General features: G+C 36.6%; 1 protein-coding gene and 1 long non-coding RNA gene across 3 annotated transcripts in view; one reads left to right on the forward strand and one right to left on the reverse strand.

Annotated features, from left to right (window-relative positions):
- RORA (RAR related orphan receptor A) overlaps positions 1-23,098 on the reverse strand; it is an 861,625-nt gene that overhangs the window by 299,844 nt on the left and 538,683 nt on the right. The window lies entirely within an intron of this gene.
- Positions 56-23,098, forward strand: part of LOC141521587 (uncharacterized) — a 165,969-nt gene continuing 142,926 nt past the window's right edge. Inside the window, exon 1 of the long non-coding RNA XR_012478016.1 lies at positions 56-325. This is a non-coding gene — a long non-coding RNA (uncharacterized LOC141521587). The remainder of the gene's footprint in view (positions 326-23,098) is intronic.

Raw genomic sequence — 23,098 nt, forward strand, 5'->3', positions numbered from 1 at the left:
TCCCTCCCCCCCACCCCTCCCCCTTCTACAGTTTATTTAAGTGACATCAAGGGATTAGAGCAAAGTCGGTCAGTAGAGCACTGCTGGGAAAACAACCAAAACATCAGCCCTGACCTTGTAAACTAAAGAGGAACACAGCAAATAATGAAAAGCCCTTGTCCCGGCTCTGGTGAGAGAAATAGCAGATGAATCAGCTTCCCCAACACATTTCCATTTGAAAGATGCATGCAGATCTGAGGAGGAAACAAACTGTACCCTTCAATAGGGACACAGTCCATTTTTTCTCCCATGTCCAGCCAGCCAAGGAGCACCAACACATGAGAAAGTAAGACAACTCAAGATTTGGGTATCTCTTCCTTTAAAAAGGGGGGGATGGGGTGGGGGGACATTTGTTTTAAATGGGAAAGGTAGTTTGAATAGTTTACCCTTAGAAGACTAACAAAAGATTTAGAGTAGAGGCTTACTGTTTCTCCTTTTCCTGGAGATGTGACACTAATGTAATCCTTTCCCTGTCCTTCATTTCTTCCCTCCCTCTTTCCTGCCTTCCGTTTGTTTTCCTAGTCTAATGTCCTTCAGACACTATTGTCTGTAATCATACAAAAATCTACTAGCGTCATATGCATGATGGAGCATAGGCCTAGTATTCTGAAGACCTGGGGACCGGTCTACCTTTTGGTTACTTTCAGACCTTGTCAATCATTAATCTCGATGTCTTGAAGTAGAAAAGGCACAAAATTTAGAAGTAGAAAAATAAATAGAAAGTTTTTCTAGTTATGAACTATATGAACTTGAGCATGTGATTTAAACCTCTCTGATCCTCACTTTTTTCATTTTTAAATAAGGGGACTACACTAGATGAACCCTAGGCCCATTCCAACCATAAACCGCAATAAGATATTATTTCAGTGCAAACCCAGAACATACCAGTAGGTCTCTTTGGCTAAAGTTTTCTTTTCTTCTATAAGATGGGACTAAATATACTTTTCCCTGTCTGTTACAGGATTATTTTAGTTGTAGCCTCTATATCTCTATATCCTGAGGACCAAATTAAATAATATATGACAGACTTGAAACAAACTCTGAAGCATTATGACAAGAAAGATCTGTTGTTTCAATAGTGGGAGAAATTCCCTTCACTGAAAGAGATGGCAGCCCACTCAAAGTCTTTAAACAAGGGTTGGGTGACCACGTTTTCAATATGATGTAGAGGGGATCCTTGGGGTGAACTACATAATATAGCCTCTGAGGTCTATTTTGACTCTGAAGTATGGGAGCTCTGTTCAAAATTTGGTAACAGAAAACTTAAAGTTTCCTCTTTTAGGACTTCATGGGACTTCTTGGTAGACACAAAGCATGATGTATCAGAAGTGGGATATGAACCTAGATCTTTTTGACTTCAAGTCCAGTAATCAACTATGTCTATGTACCTCTCTCTCTCTCTCTCTCTCTCTCTCTCACACACACACACACACACACACACACACACACACACACACACACACACACACACACATAAATATGAACCAGTTTTTTATATTTACCCTTTCAATACTACTACTTCTGACACAATCTGATTGTATGACCCTAGACAAGGGACTTGATATCTCTCTGTTCTTGGCAACTTATTAAGACTCAGTTGCAGAGAGGGTGGTATTCTGCAATGATAGAGGAATATTCTTTACCTGAAGTCCCTGTATTAATGAAATAACAGGTACAGTACCTGCCCTTACCTCTTAATTTAATACTTGTGTGATGAGGCCTTTGAAGCATGCTCAATTCACCTAACATGGAAGCACCCTAAGGAGGCTTCCCTGAACATACTTAGATTTCTTAAGATGAATATACTTATTTTATTTATTTAGTCAAAGAATTACCCACTCATAATGGTGCCTCCTTCTTAGAAAATATGGGAAATTCAGACAAACTTCCTTAGCCTCCATGTTAAGTGAACTGGACATATTTCAAAGGCCCTGTTTAGAAAGAATTGATCTGTATATCAGTGCTTTTTACTATTTGCAAAGTACTTTATATTCCATGAACTTTTACATCCATTTTCTCCTTTGATCGTTTTTCTTTCTCTCTCTTTCTTTCTTTCTTTCTTTCTTTCTTTCTTTCTTTCTTTCTTTCTTTCTTTCTTTCTTTCTTTCTTTCTTTCTTTCTTTCTTCCTTCCTTCCTTCCTTCCTTCCTTCCTTCCTTCCTTCCTTCCTTCCTTCCTTCCTTCCTTCCTTTCTTTCTTTCTTTCTTTTTTTTCAAGGCAATGGGGTTAAGTGGCTTGCCCAAGGCCACACAGGTGATTATTAAGTGTCTGAGGCTGGATTTGAACCCAGGTACTCCTGATTCCAGGGTCGGTGCTCTATCCACTGCACCACCTAGCAGCCCCTCTTTTGATCGTTTTTTAAAAAAATGTTATTTTCCCCAATTATATGCAAAGATAATTTTTAACATTCATCTTTGTGTAAGGTTTTGAATTACACATTATTCTACCTCCCTCTCTTCCCTCCCCCTCCCCTTGACATCAAGTAATCTGATATGTTATACATGTATAATTATGTTTATCATATTTCCATATTAGTTGTATTATAAAAGAAGAATCAGAACTAAAGGAGAAAAACATGAGAAATAAAAGAAAATAAAACATTTTAAAAAGTGAAAATGTATGCTTTTGTCTGTAGTTAGACTTCACAGATTTTTCTCTGGATGTGAATAGCATCTTCTGTCATAAGTCTTTTAGAATTATCCTTGATCATTGGAAAGCCAAGTTCACCATAGTTGATCATCACATACAATGTTGTTGCTAATGTATACTGTTCTTCTGGTTCTGTTCACTTCACTCAGCATCAGTTAGTGCAAATCTTTCCTGGCTTTTCTAAAGTATGTCCACTCATGATTTCTTACAGAACAATAATACTCCATTATGTCCATATACTACAATTTGTTCAGTCATTCCCCAATGGCATCCCCTTAGTTTCCAATTCTTTGCCACTATAAAAAGAGCTATTATAAATATTTTTGTACATCTGAGTCTTTTCCCATTTTTTAAAAATTTCTTTGGGATATAGACTTAATAATGGTATTGCTATTGGTATTGGTATCGCTATTATTGCCCTTTAGGTATAGTTCTAAATTGCTCTCCAGAATGGTTGGATCAGTTCACAACCTACCATCAGAGCATTAGTGTCCCAGTTTTCCCACGACCCCTCCAACATTGATCATTTTCCTTTTTTTTTTTGTCATTTTAGTCAATCTCATAGGTGTGGTCTGATACCTCATTGTTGTTTCAATTTGCATCTCTCTAATCAATAATGATTTAGAGCATTTTTTTTAATATGACTATAGATAGATTTAATTTCCTCATCTGAAAATTGCCTATTCAAATCCATTGACCATTTATCAATTGCGGAAACCTCCTTTGATCTTAAGGTGTTATCATTTTCATTGGACAAATGAGGCAAAAAGACAGATTAACTGACTCAAAGTCCTGAAGCCAAGAACTGTTCATTCATACTCCTAAAGAATCAGACTCATTATGATAGTTCTTCAAAAACTATCTCCCCAAATGGGATGCTATGTTAGGACCTGAAAGTTCCTAAGAATAAGAATCATAGAGCCTAAGTTCTAATAATTTCAAGACTCCTTCTTCATAGTGTTCCAGTCCTCATCCAGGCCTGGTGGGAGACTGAATATCACTAATGCTTTGTTTTCAGTTGCAAATTCTATTAATTAAGTGATGTGACTAGACACTGTCAAGTGAATCAGAATAGAAACAGACTTCCCTGGATATGCCAGGGCAGGCTGGCTGGCACTCTGCAGGGTTTCTGAACTTGTATCCTTTGATCATCTTTCCACTTTCAGGTTGGGAGAGGCTATCTTTGGTTTGTTCATCATCATCATTATTGTTATTAAAGTAAAAGTAACATTCTTTTCCCAGATGCTTTGTGGAGATGTTTTACTTTAGTCTGCCTTTAATGTGTATGTTTGTGTCAGTGTTTTTCAAACACAGTGACAAACAGAAAGCCCAACAGCTTTTTCTGTGTATCTAAATCATTAACCAGTGGCAGAGACCTGATTCTCAAAAAACAAAAATGACTGAAAGTACTCTCACTCAGCAATCATGATAGTTCTGGGTTCTAAGCAATATGCCCTAAGACCTACACAAAGAGGCAAAGATAGCTTGCACTGCTTATATGGTCTGGCTCACAAGTAATTTTGATGAAAAGATGACTCCACTGGGGCTTTAGACTATGTTGAGGCAAAGTAAAGGGAGATTGAGGCAGCTATAAAACAAATCAACAACAAAGACAACAACAAACAAACCCTACTACTGATGAAAAAGAGGCAGGAATTCTCCCAACTGCATGGCTACCTCAATGGACTTTACTGTGCTATTGTTAGACAACCTATCTAGCTACTTTATTTTGCCAATGCAAATAGAGAATAAGAACAGAGAAAACTTAAACCAAAGGTCTTTCTTCTCTCTTTGTATTGTAGCAGATTCAGAAGAGAGTTCATATTTCTTTCCCTTTCATTTAAAAAAGTCTTAAAAAAGTATTGCTCTAGGGTGTTTTATATCTCATTCAAATGAGCCAACAAATCTGAAAGAAATCCAAAGCCCACTCTGCTTCCCTTTCCCATAATATCATGTACCAAAATAGTAAACAAACAACCAAAACACTTTTATCACCTAATTCTGGATAACAACTGTTAGGCAAGAAGACTTTCCCTGGGGAAGAATTGTGACTTTTAGCATATACACATTTTTGCCAAATCAACATGGCATGATAATATTCAAATAGCCAGGCTTATAGAAAATAGAAGATAAATCATTATTCATTTTTCCACCTTGTTTATCTTTCTCTGTTTCCTTCCTCTTGTTTCTGTGATACCAGATTTTTAAAAAAAAATTGCTTCTTTGTACTTTTGGTATCTCAATACCCTCACAATTATCTTTCCTCTAACGTGATTCTCCCTTGTATACATTTGGTTCAATATAGTTGCTTTTCTGTCTTTGTTCTTTAGGGCTATTTCTATTTCTTCCTGAATCATATCTGGGACTGCCTTGTAAGGATCTAAGTAAAAGCTTTGAAGAAAAAAAATTATTGTGCTTTTTCAAAGCTTTTCCATTTTTCTTCAGTTTGTAGGACATCTTTCATTTTCATCTTTGGATGCCCTTGGTATGACTTCCAAAAAAAAAGTCCTACTCCAATGCCTCATTGTGGTGGAAGTTACCCTGAATTCTCTGCCTTTGCCAGTGGATTATAATCTTTGGCACATTCTACCATTCTGAGAAAGCTTCATGTATGACTTGCAATAGACTAAGTCTCTTTTCTGAAGAGACCAAAGTAGCTCATGGCAGAGAAGCTGGCTTTGTAATGATTTTTTTTATCCTGTGCTACCCATGGAAATAAAATAAAAGTCCTTAGTACTCTCTGCTTCTTTAGAAGAGTAGCAAGAAAGGGGGCCAAGTATCAAATAAATTTTAGATTACAAAAATTTAATTAGACTATTGCAAGTCTCATTTGAAGTTTTTGTCCAGTGACAAACAAGTATAGGTATTATAGGATTTGAATCATATCAATTTTCATGTTTTTGCTTTAAATGATGTCAGAAGAAAAAAAAGAAGGTTGCAGTGGAAAAGAAGGGAAAACTCAATGGTTTTCCTCGGAGAATCAAAGAAAGGAGTTGTTGAATGGATCTAATTGTATACCTCAAAGCTTCAAGGAACATTATTCATAGGATATTTGGTCATTCTCAAAGTGCCCTAGGTAACTCTCTTGGGCTAATAAATTGCAGAGAAAGCACTATTCTATTAGGAGTAGGAGCTTTCTTATCTAACTCTAAGTCAGCAAAATTATAGATCTAATCCTAAGTCTACTTAGTCATCACAAATTACAGTACTGATAAGTATTTGCAAAAAGACTACCATGAAAACATTTGTAGCTTATGTACTAACAATGGCTACTGAGGATAAAGTGTTAGAGGAATTCTATGAAGAACTTGAGAAGACCCTACAAATTAAATCAGCATTTGCTTTGATACTTGAATTCAATGCACAAATGGGAGGAGGTGAGAAAAGGGGGAAAATATCTGGGAAACTATGATTCAGGAAAAAGGAATGTTAGACATATGAGAGATAACATCCTCATTTCTCAATTTTTAATACTTTTTTACAAAAAAAGAATAAGGAAGTACTGGATATAAAGAATAAATCATTATTTTCTGACAAAATAAAAGACTTATTGATGCATTGATGTAGCAGTTATCCCTGAATCATATGTCCATGTAAAGTCAGACCACTAATTCATCAAAGATCAAAATTAGTAAAAATCAAGAAGAATGAAGGGGAAAAAAGAGTTGGCATACAATTCAAATAACTTAACGAACTATCGAAGCAACTGAAAATTCAAAAGGGTAAATGGACAAGGAAAATTATATTGATTAATAATTTTGTCCAGAATTTTAACAAATGTAAATTAAGTAATAAAACAAGGAGACCACATAGTAACACAGGTGACAAACATTTGATTTACCTTCCAAGTGGAGAGAGATGACAGACAACTAAAGCTTCATTTGTAAAATCTTACAAAGAAGAATGATAGATAATTATGAATACCACTATTTCATAAAACAAGAGAGAAGCAGTGCAATTTCAAACTAGTATAAGGAAAACCATTTCTGATGAAATTATAATGACCAAACAGTTCTAAAGAGGTATAAGCAGGCACATCCCTCCTTCCATTCTTTGCAGAGGGAGGAAACTATGTAAATATGGAATGCTGCCAATGACAATTTTGATGTATTGATTAAATTTTGGTGTCCTGTTTTCTTTCACTTTTTCTTTTTAATTTTTTTTTCTCTTACAAGCACTGTTTCCCCTGGGGCAGGGAGAGAGAGAGAGAGAGAGAGAGAGAGAGAGAGAGAGAGAGAGAGAGAGAGAGAGAGAGAGAGAGAGAAAGGTGAAATAATGTTAGATATTAATTAAATTTATTTAAAAATAATCTTGGCAAGATAGCAAACTAAGCAAAGACTTGTCAAAGGTGTTACAGAATAACAATAATTGGCATAGAGTACCTAAAGGCTTTTAAATACTTTATATACATTAACTTATTTGAACCTATGAAATAGATCCTATTATTATTATTATTATTTTTATTTTTCCAGATGAGAAAACTGAGACTGAGAGAGGCAAAGTGACTTAGTCATGATCCTACAGTTAAGCATCTGAGGCAAAATTCAAACCCAGGTCTTGCTGACTTCAAGTGTAGCACACTGTCCAGTATTCTCTCAACTATCCTCATTTAGATACGTTGTTCACACAAATCAAAACTACGTCAATATGCCTAAAGTAAATTCAATATAACATATATTAAGACTTACTTTTTGCAAAGCACTGCCTAGGCACTCAGACAAGAAAATGGAAAAAAATAGTGTCTGCTCTCAAGGGGCTTACATTATTCTGAGAAAGGCCATATTGCATCAGACTAATAGTTCATCTAACTCAGAATTCTATCCTTGACATTTTGTGAAAGACCATGATTTACCTCATAACATCCCTAGCTTTCCTTAACAATCTGATGGATCTGTCAACATTTATTGATCTAATTCTCCTGAACCTATTTATAGATTTGGTTCATAACAACTTTGGGGGCAGCAAAGTTCCCATTGCATAAAGAAATATTTTCTTTTATTTATTCTAAAATTATCTTTTTTTGTTCTACTGATAGTTTTTTTAATCAACATTGTCATTTCCTAAAAATACTTCTTCTCCTACCATTTCCTTCTCCCCTCATCGTAAGATAAGATATGAAGGAAGTGGGAAAGCATATTGCCGGCATGGAAGTCAGTTTGTTCAAAAGAATGGTGATAGGAGATTGAATCTTGCATTAGAGGAATAGTAATTAGCTATTCATAGTGACTGGAATGCAGTTTGTAAAGGCGAGTCATATGAAACCAGACTGGAAGATAGATTTAGAGCCTGATTTTGAAGTCTTTTAAATTCCAAACAGGAGGATCCCATGTAGTGATTTAATTTTGGAGTCAGAATAAATGATGTTAACTGGGTTGTTCTTCTTCATATGCTTAATTAACCATCATTCTAGTTCAGCTATGCTGGCCATTCTCCAAACATGGCTCATGCTTTTTCTCCTTCAAAGTTCACCTTAAATCTCACTTCTCCCTCCATTGTGGAAAGAAATATTTCTCTCTTCAAATTTATGGAGTATGCCACCCATATGACACTCTACTTATTAATATTGTATTATTTGTACATATTTTCAATACCTTGATTTGTCAATGAATCTATGATCTAATTGGTGTGGTTACTCCCTCAAGGAGTAAGTAAAGATATCAACTTTCTTAAGCACTCTTATTTCTTGGGAGTTTTGTCTATGTATCTCCATGAATCTACTGAAGACCTACCCAATGAATTGAAGGCCTTCCTCTGGTTCTTATATTATAAAAAGACAAATGACTGTTCATTTATTATCCTCTTTCACTACATGACCAACCTTCTTTCCTTCTCAGCCAGTCTTTGATATAGTCTTATTGTTCCTTCTTGACTACATCATTTTTAATAAAATGTATCAGTTTACTTAGATGCACCACATGTCTTCATTACCCTTTGGATCACCTGAAATCACATATCTTCTGAGAACATGGTATTCTTTGTCTACTGTGCACATAGTATCACCAAGTGATCATGATATAAAGTTTGATGAGCAGCCTTTTGAATTACTCTATCACTACACAAATCTCATCCAATTACTACCATTGGACAATGAACTGGGTCCAGAACTAAATATCAGAAGATCAGAATGAATCACTTTTTGGGAAACTACAATGTTCCTGCTGACTCCTAAAGCTACTTGTTGCCACAGAAGCCCATCTTTTCCTGAATACCCTGTTACCTCTACAAATTGGTTTTAAGCCTGAAAGGAAAGAGATCATGTGGTTGAATCATTTTTTGTTATCCCCTTCCCAAACCATCCCACTATTCACATCCACGGAGTATACAGTATAGTGTTTTACTCAGTAAATAGAGACCAAATAATCATTCTTTGGATAAACCATTTTGCCTTTCCTAAATGGATTATGTTTTGTGGTACAGTGGAAAGTGTTGGATTTGGTGTGAAAGGAGCTCAGTTTGAATACTATCTCTGTCACTTATTGCTACCCTGGTTATACATACCATTTAGTTCTCTGCTTCCTCATCTGTAAAAGGAAGCAATTGGACCAGAACAAGTGGACCTCTCAGATCCCTTCTAGGGCAGTATTGATTAACCACAGTCAAACACACTGTAATCTGACCCCAACATTGTGATGTCATTGATCCACTTCAAGAAATGAAGAATGTACAACAATTACAAAAGATGGCCCAGTGGATAGAGCACCAGGTCTGGAGTCAGGAAGATCTGAGTTCAAATGTGAACTCAGACTCTTTCTAGCTCTGTGACATTGACTCATTAACCCTATTTGACTCAGTTTCCTCATCTGTAAAATGAGTTGGAGAAGGAAATGGTAAACTACTCCAAGAAAACCCCAAATGGGTTCACAACTGAAAACAACTGAACAACATGATCTCTTTTAATTCTAAATCAATGATCCTGTGTACCCAACAATTCAGAAAGGCAACCGTTTTGTTAGTCTCTCCCAACTCAGTGGGTATGGATAGGAGACACACCAATCTGTTCTTTCCTTCTTATGGATAGGAGTCACAGTGGCAGTCCTCCAGTTCTCTAGCACAGTAGTCTTTTGTAAGAAGTTACACATTTTGGCCCACAGTTCCACAATTTCACCCTTGAGTTCCTTCAAGACTTGGGCAGAAGCCATGTGTTTCAGTGATTTATTGACATCTAGTCTGCCATTCAAGAACATCCTGTTCATTTCCTACTATTTGTTCCAATCCTCTCAACTTAACTGTTTCAAAAGACAATCCAGCAGTAGGAATTTCCCAAATATATTCCTCAGCAGAGAGTGAAGCAAAGTGAATCTCTATGAGGATACCTTATAGCTTGTGAGAATTAGTAGATTCACCTGAACTTCCAGCTATTTTTATGACTCTGGTATATTTAAAAGATGCCTTTAGTAATGATTCTGGAATCCTTTTCTGTAAGACAATCTTCCACCCCCCCCCCCCCCCCCCCCCCCCCCGCCACTTAAGGAGTTCAAATCCAACCAATTCAGTTAATAAACTCACTCTGTCAATACCATTTATTAAACCCTTGCTAGGTGTCAGTCAATGTGCTCAGCTCTGGAGGTGCAAAAAAGGGCTAAGAGATCTCTGTTCACAAGGAGCTCACAACTGAATGGATTAGAAGATCCAGATGCTTAGTCAATAAAGCATGGGACTCTTAATTCCAGAGTCTTGTGTTCAAGCCTCACATTGGGTGGAAAGTTCAGGCAGCTAGATGGTGCAGTAGATAGTGGGCCCTAAGGTCAGGAGGACCTGAGTTCAAATTTGGCCTCAGACACTTATTAGTTGTGTGACCTTGAACTAGTTATGTAATCCGGATTGCCTCCCATCCAGGGTCATTTTCTGTTGTCCTGTTCCATATCTGGCCACTGGACGCAGATGGCTCTTGAGGAGAAAGTGAGTCCGGCAACTTAGCACAACACCTCCTCACTCAAATCCAATTCACATGCTTGTCAGGGCATTCCCTCCTTGATGTCATGGTCTTCCTTGAAAATGAAGGACAAGGGGGCAACTAGGTGGTACAGTGGATAGAGCACTGGCCCTGGAGTCAGGAGTACCTGAGTTCAAATCAAACCTCAGACCTGTATGGCCTTGGGCAAGCCACTTTACCCCATTGCCTTGCAGAAATCTTAAAAAAAAAGAAGAAAGAAAAAAAATGAAGGACAAACATTGACCCTAGTTCCCTTTTTAATATTCATGCTTATACTTATGCAGACTTTTCTTCTTTCATCTGAACTATTGTCACTGTCTCTTAATGCACAGGTTTGACCAGGTCATTCTCCTACTCAAATTGTTCAGCAGCAGCTTAGTGCCCATAGGATGAAATACAAACTGCTTCATGGAGCATCTTAACTTGACTCTTATTTTAGAATATTCTTCATGCACTTTATCTTTCAACCAAACTATCTAGTTTCAGATAGCATTCTCCTACATCTCTTCATTTTTCCAGGTCATCTCCTATTTCCATGAAGTACTCCCTCCTCATTTCCCTGCTTGTTGAAATTCTTTTCATGAAGGCTATTCCCTTCATGAAGGGATTCCTGGATTCCCTCACCTGAGACAATTTTCTCTTGCAGTTCCACTGTCTTAGAGAAGAGATGCAAAACATATGGCTCACAACACTCCTGAGTGTGGTTTAAACTAGATTAAAATGTAGCTCCTATTTAATTTAATGTGTTGGCATATTTATATAAAGAAATACAGGAACAAGTGTGATTTTCTAAGTTAATGTATGGCCTGCAGGAATATATATATATATCTTGATACCACTGTCCTAGAGCTCTTTAGATCTCCCCCTTATCATTCATTTTTTTCTGATCTCATTTGACGTTCAAATAGCGGAGATCCTAGAGTCATTTGCCATTTTCTTCTCCAGCTCATTTTACAGAGGAGGAAATAGAGGCAAGCAGGGTTAAATGACTTGTCACACACAGCTAGTGATCATTTGAGGTCAAATATTTGAACTCATGAAGATGAGTTTTCCTGGTTCCAAGCCTAACCCTCTATCCATTGCACCACCTAGCTTTATTCTCATGGCTATATAGCTAGTTATGGAAGGAAGAGTCAGGGCTATATAACCTGAAGACTGACCTCCATTCAACAGTTATTAGGTCAATTGACTACATGCTGATCAAATAACTTTTGAATTACTAGAAAAGCCTAATCAATATAAAAAGTCAGTTTGGTGGCCTTAAGTATTGTCTAATGTATTCTGTTGAGATGTATATTTACAGAGAGAGGCAAGGGAGAGCAGGAGGCTTCTCAGTCAGGGAGCTCCCACCTGCTAGTGGCTTGCCCAGATTTTGTTTGAGGGCAAACATGGAATTACAAATAAACAAATGCAGCATTTCACGTTGTATACTCAAAAAGTTTGTTGCAGCATTTTATCCTCAGACTAATTACAAGACCCTTGACTCAAACCCAGCCTGAGGTGACTACTAGTGCCACCACTGTAGCAATTAATATATCACTAAGAAAGAAAAAAAGGGGAAAAAAAGACCTTTGAGTCAGTAGCAACCACAATTCCCACAAGAGTATAATGAGGAAGCTGAGTAGTTTAAAGGATTAAATATTGGCATTTCGCTTTTAGGATCACATTTTGCATGCAACCGCAGTTCCAGACCTGAAAGACTGGCCGTCTCAGATTTGACCAAAAATGTAGAGTAATTCTCCCATAATGTAATCTGACATCCTCTCTCCTTCCTGATTAACTATTTCAGGGTATGCCTCAAAGTCATGAATGCCCATTGGTTCCCTGAACGTATAAATGATCAGTTGTATAAAATGTGAAATTGGCTTGTGAATACTCAATAGTATTTCTCCTACCTTTGTATCTTTGCATTGATAAAACCCCATATTTGGAATGGAGACCTTCTTGTCCAATTCATACATTTTTTCACTTCTTTCAAAATACAGTTTCAAGTTCTACCTCCTACAAGAAGCCTTTCCTGATTCTGTATTCCACCCCAATTATTGGCATGTTTCCCTTTCTTGAAATTACTCTTTTACATTTTATACATATACATACATCATTATATGATACACATAACACATACATAAGTGATATTAATTTAAAAATGTTTAATATATCAAGATATATGTATAAATACACATATATGTATCTATAAATACACACATACATATATGTATATACTTGCACATAATGTTCTATTCCCCAAGTACACCATAAACTTCTTGAGGTCAGGAACAATTTCACCTTTGTCCTTCTGGCTCTAAAACCTCTTGTAGAGTCTTATACATAGTAGGTTTTTAAACAAATATTTAACAAATTGAATGAAAAAATGCTGCCTGATATTTCCTTTCCTTTAAAAATCTATGATAGCATCTTTTCAGTTAAGAAAATTTAATAGGATTAGAAAGGAAAACACTTATAGTGGTGCAAAAACAAGAAAAACAGGCATACATACATCTTCAGTTTTTGTTTCTGATGAGATATAAGAGGGCACAATAGAACTGCTGATTTTGTTTGGTTTTGTTCTTTTGGGCAAATATTGTAAAATTCTGAGTCTGGGAGTATTTTGGATTTGGCTAACAATCTCAATACCTCAATCTTTTAAAACTGCTTTGTATGCAGAATCTCAGACTCTGCTTTTTGGTTTCAAATTTGAAGCCCCTATGTATTTCAAGGGAAGCTTAATTTGTATGTTTGTTTAAAATTTTATTTCAAACTGATTCATAAGAATGCATTCTCTGAGTCTCTTCCTTAAAAGTACTGAAACTTTTTACTGGAAGAATAAATGATTTTTCAACCCAGACAGATTTAAAGTCAATTCAAGGGAATGCTGAAAGACAGATACTTCAATGCTCCAATTCATTTAATTTTCAAATTAAAAATATTAAATAAGAAAGACAACACTCGGGAAAAGGAAAGGAAGGGTTCCCTTAATCTATTCATTGGAATAATTAAGTGGTTGATACTTTTAGCTATGACTTTTACTAGTAACTGTAGACATGACATTATTTGTTAAGTGCTCTTTATTTGGGAGAACTTTGTGTTTGGATGGAAGTTCATCCATTCCAATATCACCTTTATTTGAGAGACCCTATTAATAAATAATCCATAGTAACCATTCCAGTGGAATATTTATGAAATATTTTATCTGTTAACAGCATCATAATATAAACATGAATTAAGTCTACTTTTACCCTTTACAAGGAAGTTCTCTGAAACACTAGTTAGGTGGCACAAGAATGATCCAGGGATAGAAAAATCAAGTTGTTAACAAACATTTCTTGAAACACCTACTAGGTACCTGGTGATATATTAAGCTCTAGAAAAATTGTTTTACTTAGTAAATTTGTCAGCATACAAAATACATAATTAGGCAGTCGACAAAATCTGGTTAAATAATAGCTTTGTTTAACTGAGAAGTACTATACAGATCAAAGAGTGTAGCTAGGTTACTAAGTGGCTAGCATGCAGGGGCAAGAATTAGGAAGATTAATTTTCCTGAATTCTAATCCTGCCTCAGACCCTACCTAACTAGATATGTGACTCTGGGCAAGTCATTTAACCCTTTGCCTCAGTTTGCTTCAGTTTCCTCAATTGTAAAATGAGCTGGGGAAGGAAATAATAAAGTACTCCAATATCTTTGTCAAGAAAACCCCAATTAGGGTTATGAAGAGCCTTAAAATGACTGAACAACAACAACAAAAAAGACAAACCCAAAATGACAGTGATAGGGGATAACAGTGAGTGTGTGTGTGTGGGGGGGGGCAGGGGTGATAGCTGACCAGAATCACAGATTTAAAGTTGGAAAGGACCTAAGACATCATCTTGCCAACCTCTTCATTTTTACAGATGAGGAAACTAGAGCTTAAAGGGTATAAATGGATTATCCTAGGTCAAATTGCTAACTAACTGACCAAGCTAGGATTTGAAACCAAGTCCTCTGCCTCCGAATTGAAAATTTTTTCCCTTGCACCTTGCTTCCTCACATGATGATCACCCTCTTACCAGCAGGGAGTGAAACAGTACATTTTATTGAAAGAAACTGGTCCAAAGACATAGAACACATCCAAATTGCATTGTTATGAATAGGCTCCTAAGTTTGGCAACAACCCCAGCCCTTTATGGACAGCAGAAATGTTACTGTATTGGTGGTAACCAGTCAGAACGATCAAGGAAACTGGTCTATTTCGGCATGCTGTATTTATCTAATTTCTGATTTATTATCTATGGTAACCAAATATTAAAAGTAAAAATTAAAAAGAAAGATTCTTAACCCCTGTTCTGTCCACAGGCCACTCTAGTGCTGGTCTCCATGACTTCATACAAGCTGTCTTCCCCCCCCCATCCCAATTCTACTTCCTATTTGGAATGTTACTTCAGAAACCATATCTCCTTTCAGATTCAGCTTGAGCATCACCTTCTAAATGAGACTTTTCCTGATTTTTTCCACCTGCTAATGACCTCAAAAAAATCTTATTTATATTTTTTGTATACTTAAAACATGTTTGCATGTCTTATCTCCCCTGGTAGAATGTAAGCTCCTTGAGGGTAGGCACTTTTTCCATTCCTGTCTTTTTACCTAGAGCATCCCAGTCATATACTTCATAAATGCTTGCTGATTAATTGACTTAAGATTCAGAAGGTATTTTAGTGCCCTCCAATACATTAATAAATTGATTGTAAACAAATAATTGTTTTATTATAATTTTGTCAGATCATAGATTATTCATAGATCATTCTGATTGAAGGTATTTTGAGTTTTCAGCTTTTCTTATGTTTTAAAATTAATCCTTATCAGGTATCCTTATGCTTCCAGCCTTTGGAAAAAAAGGTCAATATACTGAACCTAGGAAATGTCTTTGATACTATATGCATATATTAGCTGAGTGTTAGTGGACCTTTTTTTCCCTTAAGATGTCTCTGAGTAGAATATTTCTTAGACATAAGTGTGTGCACAGAGACACAAAAAATCAATAATTGATATTTGCATAGGGCTTTAAAATTTATAAAGGACTTTGTAAGCATTATCCCACTTGATTTTTCATCACAGTCTCCTGAGGTAACTAAGACGGATCTTATTGTTAGTTTTGTGTTTTAGATGGAGAAAATCTCTGAGATGTTAAATGACTTACCTGTAACAACCAAGTAGCTAAGGCACTATTAAAACCTAAGTTTCTTTAAATTTTGTTTCTTTGAACTATGATGTATTTTAACAATTCAACCATCTTTGATTAATTTAATTCAACAAGCCTTTATTTGGGTCAGTTAAGTGACAGATAGTGGGCTGTACACTAAGGATACCAAGAAAAAAATGTTCTATTGAGGAGACAAATAAAAAGCATACACAAGAAAAGACAAAGTAATGTCAGGAAAGTCAGAGAAGAATATTGACAAACAGGGATCCTGAAAGGTGTCATTTAGGAAATGGTACTTGAATCGAGTCTTGAAGGGAGCTAATAATTACAATGGAATTTTTTTTAAAAAGAAAAGAGGAAACAGGTTTGGTCTATATATAATCTGGTGAGTTTAAATACCATCAGAAAATTAAATTTGTAAATAAAATATTTATTTTATTAAAAATATTGGAAAAATGTATTTTGTCCATTTTTCAAATACTTCTAAACCCAGAATGTCAATAAGCAAATATTTACTAATCATCTCCTAATTGCCGGTTGAGACTGTGAGATTACAATTACAAAAGTGTTATATTTGGTCCCTACCCTCAAGAAACTTATATTCACTTTAGTTTCTTCATGATGCATGACTAAATTTAAATTAGACAATGAAGAAATGATTATGGCTGATCCTAAGAGAAATGGGGGGGGGGGGAATGAATTAGTAAACAATTCTTGGACAGTTTTGAAAAAACAGAAATGAATCAGAAACACCTGCAAAATTTTCCCCTAAAAACACAGGTGTTTCCAACTTGAGGGGGAAAAAATTATAGAATAAGCCTTTCAAATTTTTTCAACCAAGTGTTTGAAAAATAGAAAACCAAGTTTATACAGCAACAAAACTCCCAAACTAAAGTGTACTTGGCTTTATGCACACTTATTTTCTCCAATGGTTCCTCATCCAAAAGGATGGAATTCTAAGGTAGCTCTCATCAGATTTTCCAAAATTAAGGCTCTGTTGAGCTTGGTGACTCCAGGACTTATATCAACATCGCCAGGAGGCAGCAACAGAGAAATCTGGCCTCGATTTATTCAGAAGTTCTAGGGTTTCCTAATTTAAATTTTGACAGTTACAAACCCAAATGTCATCAGACACAGAGACCATTGTACGTGATGTGAATAATTTGAGACAGATGCGCTGTCCATAGTTTACACAGCTAACTCGCGTCTTGAAACATCTGCCCGTCAAGATTATCAAAGACAACAACTAAGGTTACGATGTACAACTTCCTCTATAACTCTGTAACTGACTCATAGGAATGATTTTTAAAGAAATTTGTGAAAAATAGATATGAAGACAGATGAAAAAGGAACATTTTCCTCCTCCCTCATCAATGCTTCCACTAGCTATATCTCCAGTTCTCATTTGTATACCTAGATATGACAGCTGAAAGGCATTGACTGTATATGAAGAAGCAGCCCAAATCAAATGCTCTTAATGAAAACTATTTTTCTGTATGCTATGCTATTGTGGTTCTGTTCTTTATTCTGTGGCCAATGCAATTTCAGGACCTGCTTGCTGCCGGCTAACCCAAAATGACAACTCCAAGAGGGACAATATAAGTGCATTGTAAACTGCTGCTACGGCTTTTTCTCGTTCTCTGTTAGACATGGTCTAATGAGTTTAGAAAATGACATTCAAGATGCTGTTTTGCCAATTAGAACTTCTGCTACCTGATTCTTGAAGGACACAGGCATGCCTAATTGTAAGCTCAGACATTTTATTAAGTTGTTATTCTCTGCTTCCAGGGCTGAAAGCCTTTTAACATTTACTCAGCTATATATTCACTTAAAAAGAGAATGAAGGAGAGTGGGGGAAGAAACAACTGGGAAATATATATGTACACACACACACACACACACACACACTGCATCCTAAATAGGTGCAGTCATTTCCAAAATGCAAAGAATTCAATCAGATTCAGACACAGGTTCCAGGTCTTTGTGAATTGAAATCAGGAAAATACTATAGATGTTTTCCAGTTTTTCTCTATAGCAGCTGTTGACACTGTCTTGGGCAGATGAAGGGGAAAGATATCAACAGGGAGGGAAGAGCCACCCAGTCCTGTAAAGGCTAGGGCCTGCTACCTAGCTGAATAATCTGATCAAGAAGAACAGGTCAAGTGACAGGTTATTTCTCCCTGCCAGGAGCCTACCTCATCTCCCGGCCTCCAACAACAACAACAACAACAAATTCCTCAGTTATTTCAAGTGCTCGGGTTTAAGTCTCATTTCCCTTGACAAGTTTGAAAGGTGTCTCCTATCCATCAAATGTCCTTTGTGCAAGTAACAGTCTCCCCAAACCTCAAATCGTGTTCTGTTTTTAAAGACCTGCTTGGGGGGGAAAGTTTGTTTTTCAGAGTTCAGGAAGCCAAACACTTACCCATGTCCAGAGAGTTGGAGGGTCCCATTGGGCTGTTGATGCCTTCCATGGGAGCCACCATCTCCAGATCCAATTGGGTGAAGAGTTGAATGGGCATGTGAACTGAGAGACAGGGCCAGAACTTCGGTCCCCAATCCTCCTGTATTTTTTGTTGTTGTTGTTGCTTGTTTGTTTTTCAATTTTGTTCCCCATGCACCATCATGACTTCCCTAGTTAAAAATACTACCACCTACCCACTGGGTATATCTTCCATTTCAATTCTAGGCTATTCACCTGTCTTCTTCCACTTCCTAGAAGACTTATTTTTCTACTTTAATGCCTTCCAGAGCACCAATAACCTATCCCCTTCTATAACATATCCCCCCACTTTAGTCCCCACCAAAAAAGGTCTTTGTGGCTTCTCCCTTCGTGATTGGCATCTTATTAATAAAGAGGAGCTGGTGTCTCTCATTACAGTTACAGTGAGTGAAAGCACCTCAGAACTAATTTAGTTGCTCTCACTAGGGAAGACACTTTCTTCCATCTAGAAGTTCACTTTCTTGCTGCCTGTGGCAATGAAAGAACCCGTTTTGTTTTAACATTAATAAGGTGAGAGAATAGAGAATTTCCAAAAGAAATTAAGAAAGGCAAGAGGGTAGATGTCGGCCTGTGAAAGGTTCCCAAATGCAGGCCCAATGTTGGATTCAAATGAGGGACACTCCCTGCAGCAAAAATGGGAACAGCAGGAAATAAAAACCCAACAGGCCAAGGGGAAACTGGCTAAGAAAAGGGGGGTCTGGTCCAAAGACCTCTGAACTGAGAGTCAGGAGATCCGGGTTCTAGTCTCAGGTTCACCAGTAACTGGCTGCATGACCTCAGGCCAATTCCTTAATCTCTCAGGATTTCAGATTTTTCATCATTAAAATGACAGGGCTGGATGACATGATCCCAAAGGTACCTTCCAGCTCTAAAATGCTATTATTTTATTAATGTGGAAAGGGACTGTTGTAACTTTTTTTTCCCTGTTTGGGGTGAGGTTTTTTTCTTTTCCTTTCCCTTTTTATTTCCATCTGTGGCAACAAATTACAAATTCCTCCAGAATTAAAGAGCATGGAATGGAAATCATTTGGCTTCTCAAGCTGAAAAGGTCAACTAGATTCAGAAATGTACTTCATGCTTCTTACTGTCTGAGTAGAAACCTAATTACAGATCATATTTCATTGGCTAAAAAGGATCAAACTTATCAGAGCTCTTATCTGAATATGTATTTTTTTTAAAAAAATTACTCTGAGTTACTAATTCATTTATCTTTTTTACTTACAGGAAATTCTACTCATTGATAAAGCTCTGCTTTGACACTCTTCCTGCCATAAAATACCTTTATTTCCATAGACATAACTTTATGGTCATACCCCTTTTATCATGTTTTACTTAAAATACCTTGTCATTTGGGAAACCATAAAAAAAGGCCATCTTAAAAAATGTGTTCATCATTTAGCTAGAGGTAGCATCAGGGCATGTAATGATTTGATTCTCTCAGAGCAATTTTTTAAAAAATGAGGATAAGAGAACCTTGAGCTGATATTAAAACAAGACAGGATTTTCTCCTCCCTGGATCTGCATGATTCAATGCAGAGTAACATCATTTGGAAAAGGAATGTTGTAGCATAAAGGGAGGCTTTGGGATTCTGTAATATATAGATACAGAAATGAAATCAAATGCATTGGGTATCAATGAGGGAAGGAACTCTCAAAAGAAAAGGACTTCCATGATATATTAGACACATCTATTTTCTTTTTCTTTCTATGATGGTATTGAATGTGTGAATTGTGGCAAGCTAGAACAATTTAATACTTTTGTTTCTGATATTTAAAATTCTGCTTTTCAAATTGATTTTTCTTATCAGAAATTTAAAAAAAAGGCAAGCAGCCTGGTGCAGCACAAAATTTGATTTTACTTGTTTAGACTGGGTCTCCCTATCCTGCTTAGGCTAGAAATCATGTCTACTCTGATTGACTTGGAAACTTTGACCTGTTCTGTTTCTGACTTGAGCCAAATCTCCCCTTTTTTAGGCAAATGGGTGACCCTATGCTAGGAGTAGGAGAAGGTGGGTTCATCATATTTATGCCAAAAGGTGCAAATGCCCAATCAATTTAACCCATGACATCTCAGGAGTCTGGAGCTCAAGACATACACTAGCTTCCCCTTCACCAGTAACTACCAATGCACCAATACACCAATGTACCAATACATCAGCATACCTGACAAACTCAGTATTTTAAATATAGGGACTTAGATTTGAATGCTACTTCTATCATTTTCTTGTATGATCTTGGACAAGTCACCATTCTAGATTTCATTTTCCTGATTTGTAAAATGGGAGAGGATGTTCTTCTAAATAAAGGGTTATTAACCTGAGGTCAGTAAACTTAAAAAAACCAGACAACTATTTCACCAAAACTAGTTTCTTTGAAACTCAATGCATTTATTTTATGCAGTTAAAACCCTCAGTAACTACCAAAGGACGCTTGATACAAAAAAATGGTTTCTAGATGTTCTCAGGGGGCAGCTAGGTGGCAAAGTGAATAGAGCACCACTCCTGGAGTCAGGAGGACCTGAGTTCACATCTGGCTTCAGACACTTAATAATTGCTTAGTTGTGTGATCTTGGGCAAATCACTTAACCCCAATGCCTTAAATAAATAAAAAAGAAAAGAAATATAGATGTTCTCAGGCAAATTATATTCTAGATGACCTCAATGGGTCTAGACAAGCTTCAAGCTTAAAACTTTGACCCCAGATTTTCAAATTGAAATGTACACAAAAATGTACACAAAAAATCTTTTGGAGGTTCTTAGACCTTCCCAGAGCCAAGGTCTTATTTCCTCTCACTTGAACTGAGGATACTCATCTATTTGTTCCTGTTCTAAATGTCTCCTAAGGTTAGTGATACTTTTTTTCCCTGCCTACAATTGTTTTTTATTAAATGAAGGTTAATCCTGGCTTGGTCAGATTTTGTTTGCCCCAAGTTGGTTGATAGATAAATTATCACTTTCTCATAAAAAAAGATTATATTGTTGCTTTATGTAAAGAAGCTATGAAGATTTCAATCTATTAAACTCTTTTCCCATAGATTTTCACAGCTTCCCTTGGGTGGCAGGGATATTTAGCCCTCCTTTAACAACAGAGAATGGGAAACATACAAAAGGATGACACATTGGTGGAACAAGGAATTAAAAATGAAAGTCTTCTTACTTCCTTTTCAATGCTTCATCAGATAATACTACCAACTTCATTATCATCTTTGATTCACTCCTGATTATCCCTAGGATATAAGCCAAACTCATGCACTGGCATTTTACTCATGGTTAGAGAGAAATAAAAAAAATAAACTATAGAAGAAAGTAAGAGACCAGGGTCTAATTTCCAGGTCACATACTCCTTTTTTAAAAGAGAGAATTTGCCTGCAGTGTCTGTAGTTTAGACAGTCTTAATGAATGATTTCTAAATAATTTATCACTTGAAGAAAGCCTTAAATATCTCTCCCTTAAAGATTACAAAACTATTTGGGCAAAAGTCAGATAGTTCAAACATCTGGCCTTTTTGACTGGGCTTGTTGAAAACAGTCATAATCTGTGAATAAATTTCCTTCTCTACTTCCTTACTTCAAAGTATGTGCTGTGTGCATGGAAGGCCTATTTGGGAATGCAGAAAAGTGCCTTAGCCACATTAATTGCTCTTTTGCCCACTTCCAACCGAATCAACTATTCCCAAATTAGTCGAAAATTAGACACTGCTGGAATATACAAACTGGATACATGAGCAAGAATGCATTGAAGTATCTTAGCATCCTTTCAGAGAGCTTTCTGCTGCCAAGCCAAAACACCCAGACGGGTAGACTGCTGTGAAATATGTAGGCGATGCCTGCTGACTGATTTTCAGATGACGAGGAGGGATTTGAAAGCATCAAAGGGCCCCGTATAGATATGTGTACATTAAACCTTGCCTCTGTGATCTCTGCACTTGACTATTGTAACTCACTGTTTAATGGATTGACAATCTCTGCCCTTCACCGATTTAACACCTTTTCAAGGAGCTGCTGCCTTCACACAGGCTTCTTGCTGGGGCTGAGTTTCAAAAGTTTCCATTCCCAGGTCTGTGATGTTGCTTTGGTCACAGTTTGAGTTATTCAGTTTGGGCCTTCTTTCTTATAGGCCCGTTTCTATCTGTTTTATGCTGATGTTTGGAGGTGGCTATTATTTGTCCCGACCTATAAAGCACTTTAATCAACAAATATTTTCTAGCTGCTGTTGATAAATCACGGGATTGTGGATTGGTGATAAAAAAAGGAGAAAACATGATCCTTGTCCTCAAGAAACTTACAATCTAGTTGCTGAAATTTGACTGGAAGGTTGGCAAATATATCCACCAATACAAAGAAGATTATGTGTATTCATGCACACACTTGAGAGGCCTGGGAGGGTGAGGGATCTCCTTCAGTAGGAGAAATGGGGTTAGGACAGCTAAAAATAAATTTTATTCTCAAACGACTTTATTCTGGATTTCTTCTTGGATACAAGCACAAAATCTTCATTTTCTTTCTATTCTCAGTACTTAGAGAGGCTTCTTGTGCTCCAGGTGACAGGTGGTTGACTATTACTACCTACTTTAGAATGTAACAAGTACAACGCCTTTTAGTTTTTTGGGGGAAAAATCGCTAATTTGTTGTGAATTGAACAGGTAATGAGGGTGTGCACAATCCCAACATATAGATTCTGCTGTATAGTTATGAACTTTTGAGTCAATAAGGAAGAAACTAATCAAACCAAGGGTCTTGGAAAATTCCACAAAGGATTTCAGTGTTCTCCATATATAGCCTGATGCAAGAATCTCCGAATAT

This window comes from Macrotis lagotis, chromosome 4 (genome assembly GCF_037893015.1).
Source record: "Macrotis lagotis isolate mMagLag1 chromosome 4, bilby.v1.9.chrom.fasta, whole genome shotgun sequence".
Taxonomy (NCBI): Eukaryota; Metazoa; Chordata; class Mammalia; order Peramelemorphia; family Peramelidae; genus Macrotis; species Macrotis lagotis.